Raw genomic sequence first — 12,786 nt, 5'->3', positions numbered from 1 at the left:
AGGTAAAGCCCTTGACATGTTCTTCATATTCTATTAACTCATTATTAAACTTCATCTGTAGTGGAGGAATTGGGTAGCTCCTTTTCTTTAAAGTAACATGGCTGCTTCAGCTCAGTCCCTTGCTCCCAGCAGCCAAAAATGCCTGATTGGTCCCAGAAGACATGATGGAAAGGAGGAAGAGTTGAATGTTGTTTCTAGAACTCGGGCAACATGCTTGATGCCCATGTGGTACTGCAAAAGGGGACCATAGCCAGTCCCTGCTCTACAGCAGTCCAGTTGTGTGAAGCTAGATGATTTGAGCCTAAATCTGCAGCTGTGGTTTAGTGGAGAGCTAAGCAGGGGATTAAGCAATGCCTCCGAGGATCAGAAGACCAGCAAGCACAGAATTTGTACTGTGTTTTTTTTAAATCCACAATATGTGTCGTGTGTCCCCCTTGGTGCCTGATCTGTTACGGGGCTCAGCTACAGAGCTTGGCTCTGGGCTCTTTAGCTCAAGCTGGAGAGACTTATGCATTTGGCTCTGGAGGTCCCTGTGACGTTCCCCTCTGGTGTTATCCGGACGGGTGATCTGCTAGGTCACTCCAATCCTCGACTCTGGGAGCCAGCCTGACCCTGCTCTGCTGTGAGAACCCCCACTCCTGGGTTGTTCACGCACCAGCCTCTGGCATGTAAGCTGCTCCTTGGATTGTGCAACTGAATGACACTAGCCAGTATCTCCGGTCCCAGACACAACCCTGGGAACCTCCGTATTGCAGTGTCCAGTTATGCCCGCTGGACGCTGCAAGTTTATATGAGTTCATCAATTTAATAAAGAAATTGATATGCACCAGGCTTGTTATCCCCAGGGGAGCCTCTGACACACTTCAAACCAAACGCACTGCTTCATGTAAACTAAACAAATGTATTAACTATAAAGATAAATTTTAAGTGATTATAAGTCAGAGCACAACAAGTCAGATTTGGTCAAATGAAATAAAAGCAAAATACATTCTAAGCTGATCTTAACACTTAATGAAATGCTGAAGTTCTAATTAAGCCTGTGTGTCATAACTTGATGAGTGACTCTATGGCTCTTTCACCATTGTGCTCTATTAATATGATGTTTCTCCACAGTCCTATCTTTAAATTATGGATACTTGCAGGGACATTGCTGATGTTCATGTGGGAGGCCGTCATTCATTTACAGACTTTTAAAGTACCTCTTATCTCCCCTACACTCGTTTTTCTTGCTTAATTAGAACTTCAGCATTTCATTAATTCACAAATTTGTGAAAGTAAAATAGATTTACCTAGGTCTCTCATGGAATTAATCTTTGATACACCTGGTCTAATTAGAGGTTTAATTTCTCTGCTATATACAGAATTAAATACATCCTAGTCTGCTTCTGGGAACAAGAGCCAGAAAGGTCTGGGAAATATTGCACAAAAAGCCAGACAGATGGAGTAAAATCTTGTTGAATGGTCATAAAATTTCTGAAACCTTCATACAGGAGACTGTATAAAATAGCTCATAGACTGTGTGTCTCCATAGTCAGTTTGTTGCTAGATCTAGTCAAGAATGTTTCAAGTGCAAGGATATGATGATCAGTAATTAGAATAACAGAGGAATTTTTTAAATTAAAAACTGTTGATCTGTCAAAATGGAAACTTTTTGTGGGATAGGGCTGGTTTCAATAAATTTCTCGGACCCCCCCTCTTTTTTTTTTTTGAAAAATAAAAATGTTATAGTTGTCTAAACCTGCATTGACTCTTTCAAAATAAAAAATTCTGTGTTTCTGGTTCAAAGCCGCTTCTTATTTTGACTCTTAAACTAAGGAGAGGGATAGCTCAGTGGTTTGAGTATTGGCCTGCTAACCCCAGGGTTGTGAGTTCAATCCTTGAGGGGACCATTTAGGGATGTGGGGCAAAAAATCTGTCTGGGGTTAATCCTGCTTTGAGTATGGGGTTGGACTAGATGACCTCCTGAGGTCCTTTCCAACCCTGATATTCAATGAGAGTAAAGAAAAAGGGCCAAAATGAAATGTTTCAAAATATTGAAACACTACATTTTGACTGACCCAAACTGAAATTTGTTTGGGAGCTGAGGATTCCTGAAAATATTTGAGAATTCTACCCTTTAAGTCCTGAGTCAAGATGAGGACATTTTTCAAAATATCAAAATTATTCAGGGGGGAGGGGAAACAATTTCCCACTTAGCTGTAGTTAATTAGACACCTTGTTCGGTAAAATGTCCTCTGATTTGGGGTCAAGGCTATTTTATAAATATCAAGCTTCTTTGTGGTTCCTGCACATCTTCCCACAGTTGATACTGATGAGTGATCCCATTTTAACTCCCCAATAATCTGAATTAGGATGTGAGTTGAGGTCTTTATATAGTCAGGAAATGTGTCTTATTATTTTGGGTTCAGTTCCTGTCCCTCTCTGGAGTTTTATTATCAAGTCTGATTAGGTCATGGACTTCAATCTCTTACCTAGCAGCCTAAATTTGGCCTCCAGGACTTCCTATCCTTCCCTATGTCACCGGCTCCTCCCCAGGACTACACATAAATCTAGATGTCTCAAGAGATCCGCAACCTTCACACCAGGCAGGCAAGTCACCATGCGGTTCTCCTGGTCATCACAAACCCAGCTATCTATGTTTGTAATGATCGAATCCCCACAACTATTACCTGTCTCTTCCTAATAACTGGAGTTCCGTCCACCGGAGAGAATGTGACAGGATACCATGACATCATCTGGAAAGAGGGTCCTAACCTATGGGATAGTTTGCCTCTGTTCCAGTTAGATGTTCTCCTTCCCTGGGACTATCATCCTCCTCAACAACACAGTGACTCTCAAACCGGGGGTGGGACCGTTCTACTGTGTCCCGGAAAGTCTCATCTATATACACCTCTCGGTCTTCCTTAGCTCCTCCAGTTCAGCTACTCTGGTCTCCAAAGCCCATACACGGTCTCTGAGGGCCAGGAGCTCCTTGCACCAAATGCACACATATGCCACCTGCACATAGGGCATCTAATCATACATGCTGCATTGGGTGCAATAAACTGAATAGCCAACCCACTCTGTTGCTGGACTTCCGCCTGCATTCTGTTTTTATTCCTGAAGCTCGTTCCTTTGTTGTTGTTTTAGTTTTATCAGGGAGTGTTTGGCTTTACGTTTAAAGAATGTTAAGTATATCTAGCCCCCCGGCTCACACTCCCTCCTCTAAACTGCCTCACTCAGCACACGGTCCCCCCAAACAAACAGACCACACGGTATATTTCAGTCAAGCAGCAGGCACAGCACAAATACACACACTACAGACAACAAACTTACCCCAAGGGTCACGTAATCACTCCTCCTTCACCCGGAGAACTCCCTCATGAAACCCCCATTAGTCGCTCCTGTTTGCTAGAGTTAAATTGATACACAGTAGGGTAGTTATAGAATCATAGAATGTCAGGGTTAGAAGAGACCTCAGAAGGTCTTCTAAGTCAAACCCCATGCTCAAAGCAGGACCAATCCCCAGACAGATTTTTGTCCCAGATGCCCCCCTCAAGGACTGAGCTCAAAACCCTGGGTTTAGCAAGCCAATGCTCAAACCACTGAGCTATCCCAGGTGTTTGTCTACAAGGCAGAATATGCCAGATGAAACAGAATTGGGAAAGGGTCACCTAAACATCACCTGCTCCATTTCTGAGAATAGCTGCATTCCATTGTTCATTACCTCAGTACTTGCACCTGGTGTCCCCTCATGCAAGAGGAAGAAAATTCATCATCTGAAGTTATTAAAATAGAAATCCACATTTAAGATGCTTGCATCCTTAGCGTGCACACTTTATGATGAGCTAAGGAAAATGCAGATCGGATTGCAGGATTCTGACTAAAAAAGGAAGCATGTGCAGACCCTTATGTCCATGCTTCATTCTATTTAGTCAGTGGGGCTCTGCAATGGTACATGGAGCAACCTGTGAGGGTCAGATCGCCAAACTGGGGCCTTGCACGGATACTATTTCAGTCTAAGATTGAAGAATAGGAATCTATCCATTGTCTTCACTGGGCTTTTAAGTAACTTAGCTGAATTCCAGTCATATTATGGTTGCACTTCTAGAAAAGTAGGTACACTATTGCAATTCCCATTTTTGTAGAGCAAAAATAAGGAATATCTGATCCAAATTATTGCATGGATAAAAGTTAACGTAAGTACATAAAACTGGTCATACTGGGTCAGACCAACAGTCCACCCAGCTCAGCAATCTGTCTTCGGACAATGGCCAGTGCTACAGAGGGAATGAACAGAACAGGACATTATCGAGTGATCCATCCCGTCATCCAGTCCCAGCATCGTTTAGGCATTTATTTGAAGATTTTCAAAAACAGATTGTGACTGAGTGTATCAGTCCCAGACTGGTACAGCAGGGGTTAACTCTTCTCTCTTAGCTGAGGAGACCACGCCCCCCCATTACATTAAAACAATGTAAAACCTACAAGTCCACTCAGTCCTACTTCAGCCAATCGCTCAGAAAAACAAGTTTGGTTACAATTTGCAGGGGATAATGCTGCCCGCTTCTTGTTTACGATGTCACCTGAAAGTGAGAACAGGTGTTTGCATTGCACTGTTGTAGCTGGCGTTGCAAGATATTTACGTGCCAGATCCACTCAAGATTCATATGTCCCTTCATGCTTCAACATCCATTCCAGAGGACATGCTTCCATGCTAATGCTGGGTTCTCCTCAATAACAATCCAAAGCAGTGTGGACCGATGCATGTTCATTTTCATCGTCTGAGTCAGATGCCACCAGCAGAAGGTTGATTTTCTTTGTTGGTGGTTTGGGTTCTGTAGTTTCAGCATCAGAATGTTGCTCTTTTAAGACTTCTGAAAGCATGCTCCACACCTCGTCCCTCTCAGATTTTGGATGGCACTTCAGATTCTTAAACCTTAGGTTGAATGCTGTAGCTATTTTTAGAAATCTCACATCAGTACCTTCTTTGCATTTTGTCAAATCTGCTGTGAAAGTGTTCTTAAAACAACTTGTGCTGGGTCATCATCTGAAACTGCTATAATATGAAATATATGGCAGAATGCGGGTAACACAGAACAGGAGACATACAATTCTCCCCCAAGGACTTCAGTCACAAATTTAATTAAAACATTATTTTTCAACAAGCATCATCAGCATGGAAGCATGTCCTCTAGAATGGTGGCCGAAGCATGAAGGGGCCGATGAATGTTTAGCATATCTGGCATGTAAATACCTTGCAATGGCAGCTGCAAAAGTGCTACGCAAACACCTGTTCTCACTTTCAGGTGACATTATAAATAAGAAGCAGGCAGCATTATCGCCTGTAAATGTAAACAAACTTGTTTGTCTTAGCAGTTGGCTGAACAAGAAGTAGGACTGAGTGGACTTGTAGGCTCTAAAGTTTTACATTGTTTTGTTTTTGAGTAGAGTTATGTGACAAAAATAACTACATTTGTAAGTTACACTTCCATGAGCAAGAGATTGCACCATGGTACTTGTATGAAGTGAATTGAAAAATACTATTTCCTTTATCATTTTTAAAGTGCAAATATTTATAATAAAAAAAAAATATAAAGTGAGCACTGTACACTTTGTATTTTGTGTTGTAATAGAAATCAATATATTTTAAAATGTAGAAAAACATCCAAAAATATTTAATAAATTTCAATTGGTATTCTATTGTTGAACAGTGTGATTAATCGCGATTAGTTTTTTAAATCAGGATTAATTTTTCTGAGTTATTTGCGTGTGTTAACTGTGATTAATTGACAGCCCTGGTAGGAATAGAATAGTTAGATGATATGTTGTACTTAATACCATATAGCATTTAATAATACATCCTTGTAGAAACTAACTGCATGCTCTTTTCTGTATTCTTTTTTAGGAACCCAACTTCAGAGCCTTCTATAGAGCCCCAACGGCAACGTCTGTTGATGGATGGAAGTAAAGCTTTGAACATATCACAGCTATACAAGGGAGAGCAGCTCCATTCTTGGCAGATATCCCTAAAGCTGTTTTTTTTAATCTGTTTTAAGTTCCTGAATAAACATACTGATTGCCACCAAGGCAAAGAAAATGCACTAATGTTACAGTCATGTTATGTCTTGTTATTGACTATATTTATATGTTGTGAACTTGATATAAGTTCCAAGATGGCTATGCAGAGGAGGGGAAAGGAGTCGGCTTTAGATAAGTATTTTGAGAATCTGTACAAACTTTTGGCTTGTCAGTTGCATACAGGAAGGATGGCTAGTGTTGTAGGTGAGGCACTGGACTGGGAGTCGGGAAAGCTGGATCAATGCCCAGCTCGGCCACTGGCTTCTTGTGTGACCTTAGACAAGTCACTTAATATCTCTGCACTTTGGATGAGCCCCATCTTACAGATATGGAAAGTACAACCTGGGTGTAGTGAGGATTAACGTTGAAGGTGCTCAGATACTGCAGTGATGGGCGTTATAAGTAGATGGCAACATCAGTGTGTCTGACATGGAACGGCCTGTCCTGAAATTCACATAGCTGCCTACAGCAACAAGGGAAGACCCTGAGCTCAGTACACACCAGCAAGGAAGTCTGGCAGAACATAGCATGACTTTTAGCACCCATCACTGTAGTATCAGTGTGCTCCAGAGCAGTATTTCACAAACTCTCCTGGGCAGATGGGCTGACACTGAGTCCGCCGGTGGCACGGAAGAGTTGAAGGCTGGGATTTTCAAAGAAGCCTAAAGGAGTAGGTCACCCAACCCTCATTTAGTGCAGTCCTAACCTGAACTCATCTTGGCTTCTTTGACAATCCCAACCTACACAGATAAAGCTGGTATATGGAAAATTCCTAACCCCTAACTAAACACAGTTATACGCTGGGGAGGACATGCCTGTGACGTAGCCTGACAGCAGGCCCCTGCTGTCAGAGAAGGAACTTGCTGGACAAATGGAGAGTCTAGCCAACTGGTGACCAAGGTGATGTGAACATCATGCCCTTAGCATAACGGTGCCCAGATCTCAGCTGGAGCCTCTAGGTACTATTGTAATACACAACACAACTACTCCGCGTTGGGCCCCGCACCGCCCTTGGGACAGCCCTGCCTGTATCCTAAACTTTCCTAAACACTGCTGTTAGGTGTCGGTCTTGCTAAACTCCTCTCTTCCAGGCCCTTGGGACATGGGTGACTTGGGGGCCACAGTCAGAGGCGACACATAAGGGGAATGTAAGGTTCATGTTGATAAGCAAGTTTGAAAACCAGATTTTGCAACCCTTACTGCCACTCAATGGTGCTTAGCCAATCAAACGTATCTTACTTCACTGAAACCAATGGGACTAATCATGCAGTATGAATAAAGGTAGCATATTATGGACCTAAGGGAATCTACAAAGAGATTAAATTAGTGGGGGCTTAAAAAAAAGCATACATTAAACTTAGATTCATCAAATAGACTCATTTCTGAATGTGGCCCAAGATTTTTAAGACAAACAAAGCTGGAATGCATGAGAAACTTTCCATGAAAACCCCTTTAACCCCTCCTCCCAATTATGTGTTGACAAAGCAATATTTGTGTCAATAAAAAGATAACAGTGAGAAACAAAAATCAGTTCTGCTCAGATAAACGGAGGAAATATTGAACACACCTAACAGAATGTGATGAATAAAAGGTAGACTGGGGGGGGGGTAGGGAGGGGGAGAAAAAGAAGAGTCCAAAAAGTTTAGCAAAATAACAGTGTGTTAAATAAGACTGGTGAAACTTGACTGTTATAACTTTCCTTTTAAACATTCTATTAAGTATTCCCAGTAGCTATGTATAGGTCTCTATTAAATGCAGATCTCCAACATCTTCTTTTAATCAAAGGATTAGGAATAAAAAAAGAGTAAGAATCTGCCTTATGCTTTAAGTGGGCTAGCCAGACTTTGTGCCAAGGAATTTGCCGTCCTTCCCAGATCAAATAGATGCAGTCTGGCATGGAATGGGCACTCTTGGCTCTAATTCAAACTGCCTCAAGTTAATTGGAAGTCAGTTTACTTGAGTTTCAATTCCTTTTGTGTCTTCTTGCAAGATGGGCTTCGGTATTCTTGCACCCAATTTGTGCATTTAGGGCCAGATTCTGATTCCACTATTCTTACTCCCATTGAATAAGGCCTAACCATTGCAACTATTGTGACGGGTTGGACCCCCTTGTTTGGGATGCCACCTGATGTCCTGGGGTCCCACTGGTTCCACCAACTTGGGCTTCCTCACCCTGTCTTTGCTGTGCCAGGCCCTCAAGCTTCTCTAGCTCTGTGTGGGAAGAATCAGGTCAGGGATTTACTCAGCACCCACGTGCACACTCCCTTTGGGGAGTAAACATAAAGTAACAATGACTTGCGCTATATAGAAAAATCTGCACAGCACAAGCTCATAAAAATCACCCTCTCCTCAATGTGAAGAGAGATATGCACAGCTTTTTGCCCTCCTCCCCATATGAATTGCACAAACTGGGTTTTGAAATGAACAAGAAATAAGTTTATTAACTACAAAAGGGAAATTTTAAGTTATTATAAGGGATAGCAAACAGAACAAAACAGATTACTGAGCAAATAAAACAAAACACGCAAACTAGGCTTAATACACTCAAGAAACAAGTTACAAAATGTAATTTCTCACCCTCATTGTTGTTTTAGGCAAGTTGCAGAGTTTCTGTAGCTTAGAGTTCCAGTTATTTCTCTTTACAGACTGGACCCCTGTCTCAGCCTGGACTCAACCCTGCTTTTCCTTCCAGGTGTTTTTAGCAATCTTCCTTCCTGGACAGGCAATGGAGAAGAATCAAGATTAACTGCCTCCCCAGCCTTTAAAAGGAGTTACTAAGGCAGGAATCCTTTGTTTGATCCTCATCCCCCTACAGTAGAAAAAGTACTAGCAAGTTAAGACATTGTCCAATACCAGGTGACACGGTCACCTGCCCCTGCTGTATCAATGCAGCATCCCAATAAGCTTCTCAGGAAGGAGTTTCAAAGTTCTATTGTTCTCTTTAATGGCTCATCCAGGCTCTTTGCCTATTGTCTGGTGGGCGTTTACCAGGTGAAAACACAGTTGCAATTGTTACATAGTTAATATTCCTAACTCCAGATACAGCAATGATACATGCATACAAATTGGATAAATACATTCAGCAAATCATAACCATTCCAATGATATCTCACATGACCCATCTTGCATAAAACATCGTAGTTATGCCATATTCATATCATAACAATATTTTTATGAAGAATATGGAGTGTAACGTCATAACTACTATTTGGGGCATCATACAGTCATTGCTGTGAATATGGATGGCCTTCCTGAAGACCTAAGCATAACCTAGAATATAAACCGGAGTACGGCTTGTCAGTACAGTAACACACCAGGTATTGGTTAACCAAGTAAGCACATTCCTGACTGGAGATGATGGTACAAGAACACCCAGAGTTCTCAAGTAACTACAAAAAAACAAATTCCCAAGACATTACACAGGAACAGACCAACCCCTCGCAAGATAAGGCTGGGATGAAAGGATGTTTTGCTCAAACTAGTAGGTACAAGGGTGGTAACTAACTATCTGGAATGGAATCCCTAACTTATTTCTACCAATGTATAAAAGGAGGAGAAGTCACAGGCGGCATCGCTTTGTATTGGTGCTGGGGGCAACATCTGTTGCATATGTTGACCGAGCTTTTACCTTGTCAGGGTCATGCATGTGTTTAGTGTCCTATGCCCCACAGGACGGGGCACTAATACCGTGCTTTGTTGACAGTAAACCTGGCTGAATGCCTTCATTCCTGAACTGAGCCTGTGGTCTTTCTTTATGACCAACTTCAAGGTCTGCTGAATCAACATGCTGCGTGCTCTGCTAGCGCTGCTAACACCGGAGCTCCGAGAATAGCCTCATCTACAACTCTGCAGCACTAGCAATGCTCCGTAGTGCTAACAACGGATGACAGAATCTGGGCCTGCAGTATATGTTCACCGCCGAAGTACAAAATGCTACAATACATCAAAGCTTCACTGGACTGTGGCTGTTTCCTTAACTCAATAGGATTACCTACCTAGGGGAGAAGATGTTTCAACTGTTGGGAACTGTCCAGCTTCTCCCCCTCCACCCCACCCCGAAGCCAAATAGTGCATGGGTTCCGTGAAGCTAACACTGAGCCTTACATGCAGGGCAGGCTCATAGGGACTGCACATCCAGGCTGCTCCCTGACTGTCCCCCCCAGCCCGAGCGGAGACTCTCGGCCTGCTGTATCCCTGCAGCAGCATGCCTTCTCCTATAACCCACACACAGTGTTTTCTTGAATGGCATCCAGCTACTCAAACCGGAGGAAAGCTGACAGCAGGAAGGAGGGACAAGACAGTATTGAGGAGGCCAGATTCTCCAGTCTGCCCATCCCCAGCCAGCCAATCAGAGCCCTGGGGCAGGGCCAGATCTGTGGAACTGGGGCTCTACATGCAACATCCTTTTCCACATGCTTCTAATGGTCAAAAACCGAGGGTCCAACCGGAACACCTCCTACCAAGCCCAGTGTTTACTGCTTTGAGCGGCTCTTTGAAAACCAGTCTCACATAGTGAGAGGGAAAAGAAACAACAGCAACAACAACAAAATCAAGCCCATCTGCCAAATTCAATCCTAACAGAACTCCACTCAATGGAGTTACATCAGGAAATGAAGTTTAACCATTTGTGAATATTGGTGCAAACTGAAGCAATGCATATGGTTTGAAGTTGCTTAGCATACTGATCATTGTTTGTATTTGGATGGCTGCTGGGTACTTGTGAAAGTGTTTGTAAATCCAAAATTTTAGCACAAGTAATGATTTGTCTGGATGTGTGCTGTCTGATTTGCCATTATTCATCATTCACCTGTTTAAAAATGTTCCAGGCACCCAGTAAGGGAGCAGGGACAATAACGTGAACAACACAGCCTTGAAATCTGTTCCCGGAAGGCTTGGTCCTGCAAAATGCTGAGCTCCGGCAAAGCAGTAATGCCCACACTTAACTTTAAGCATGCATGTATTGCCATTGAAGTCTATGGACTACCCTTGTAGTAGAATCAGAGCCAGAATGCTCACAGGATTAACTGCACATGGGATTTGGCAAAAGCAGTCATAAAAATCAGGATCAGGTTGCAAACCATTCACAAACAGGAAAAAGCTCTATCCATGACAACCGTTAATTGCAACCAATAATTTGACCACTTCTGCTCGCTGACTATTAGCAGATCATGGAAGATAGAAAATTTAACTTAAGATAGAGCTCAGTGGCAGTAAAATGGAATTTAGATTTGAGATAGGGACAAATAAAAACTGTCTAATTCTCCTGAAGAAAGAATAAAAATGTGCATTCTCTAGCTGATTAAGTCAAAGCAGCAAGGCATGCAATGTTAAATTACAAGGAAGTTTCAGGCAAGATTGTTTAGTAAAAAGGTTTTTAAAATACATAGTAAAACGAGTGAGAAATTACGATGGATTTGAAAAGAATGATTGGAGTCCCCAAGTCCTACAAATCCCTGAAAAGCTGTCACCCCCTCAAGGTGACCTGAGGTTTCCTGTTTGGTTGGGGGGTTTAGTATTAAATAAAATTCAGTCCAAACCTTTGCCCCCCAACCTGGAATGAATCTGTTTTGAAGTTGCATTTTTAACTATAGTTTCAAACACCCTCTGCATTCATGCATCTTGCCCCATACAGGAACAGAAATTGAAATAGTGGAGATGTACTGAAAAATTCTGGTCTTGTGAGATGACAGGACAGTTACAGTAGGCAAATATAAGCTATTGCAGGCTTGAATAATGCAGTATTTCTGAAGCAGCAAGAAATTGCAGGTCTCAGGGAAATGCTGTTATTTAACAAATTACATAAATGTGATGGATAAGACTAGACGTGCTTGACTCCAAAATAGAACTGAGGAAATACTTGGTTTTTTGGACAAATGGCCAAACCAAATCTCAAAATAATAATAATAATTAATATTAAAGGTTTGGGATTAAATTGAAGTGACAATTTTTTCTGTTTCTCTCATTGAAATGAAAAACCAAACACAATGGCTCTGTTTGAATGAAACATTGCATTCAACCCAAAATGAAACACTTTGCTTGGGAGGGGTTATAGTATTTTTAGTTAAATCTGGTCAGATTTCTAAAAAAAATCTCATTTCAAAACATTTCATTTAAAAAAAGAGTCAGGACAAAACATTTAGACTTTGAGGATTCAAAGCCCCCCCTCCTTTTTTTTCCCCTGTCTAAACCATTTACCAAATAAATGTGTTGCATCTCACCTAGCTCTACTCAGAGTTTCTAAATTCTGTTTGTCTTCATCTCTCTCTCTATTTTGCTTCTTGTTAGATACTCTGTGACAGGGTGCTATTAGTAGCTCTGAATTGAGCCCTTTGAAAGCCAGCATCCTGGTCCCTTAGATAGAGTAGGAGGGACTTACCTGCAATATTGTTGTAACCAGTGTTGGTCCCAGGATACTAGAGAGACAAGGTCCAATAAAAGATATTACCTCACCTACCAACTTCTGTTGGTGAGAGATAAGCTTTTGAGCATACCTAGAACTCTTCTTCAGCTCTGTGTAAGCTCGAAAGCTTGTCTCTCTCACCAACAGAAGTTGGTCCAATAAAAGATATTACCTCACCCACTTTGCCCAATAGCCTAGGACTTATACTGCTACCTCAACCCTGCCTACAAGTCTTGTCCCTCTAGGAGGGACTTAGGAAGCTGGGGTATGGAAGGTTAGAAGGGATCACCTGCACCTGTAGGGAGCGTAAGGCGGTGGTAATTAGC

The sequence above is a fragment of the Trachemys scripta genome, chromosome 6 (genome assembly GCF_013100865.1).
Source record: "Trachemys scripta elegans isolate TJP31775 chromosome 6, CAS_Tse_1.0, whole genome shotgun sequence".
NCBI lineage: Eukaryota > Metazoa > Chordata > Testudines > Emydidae > Trachemys > Trachemys scripta.
The sequence above is the reverse complement of the archived record's forward strand: the minus strand, read 5'-3'. Positions refer to the sequence as shown.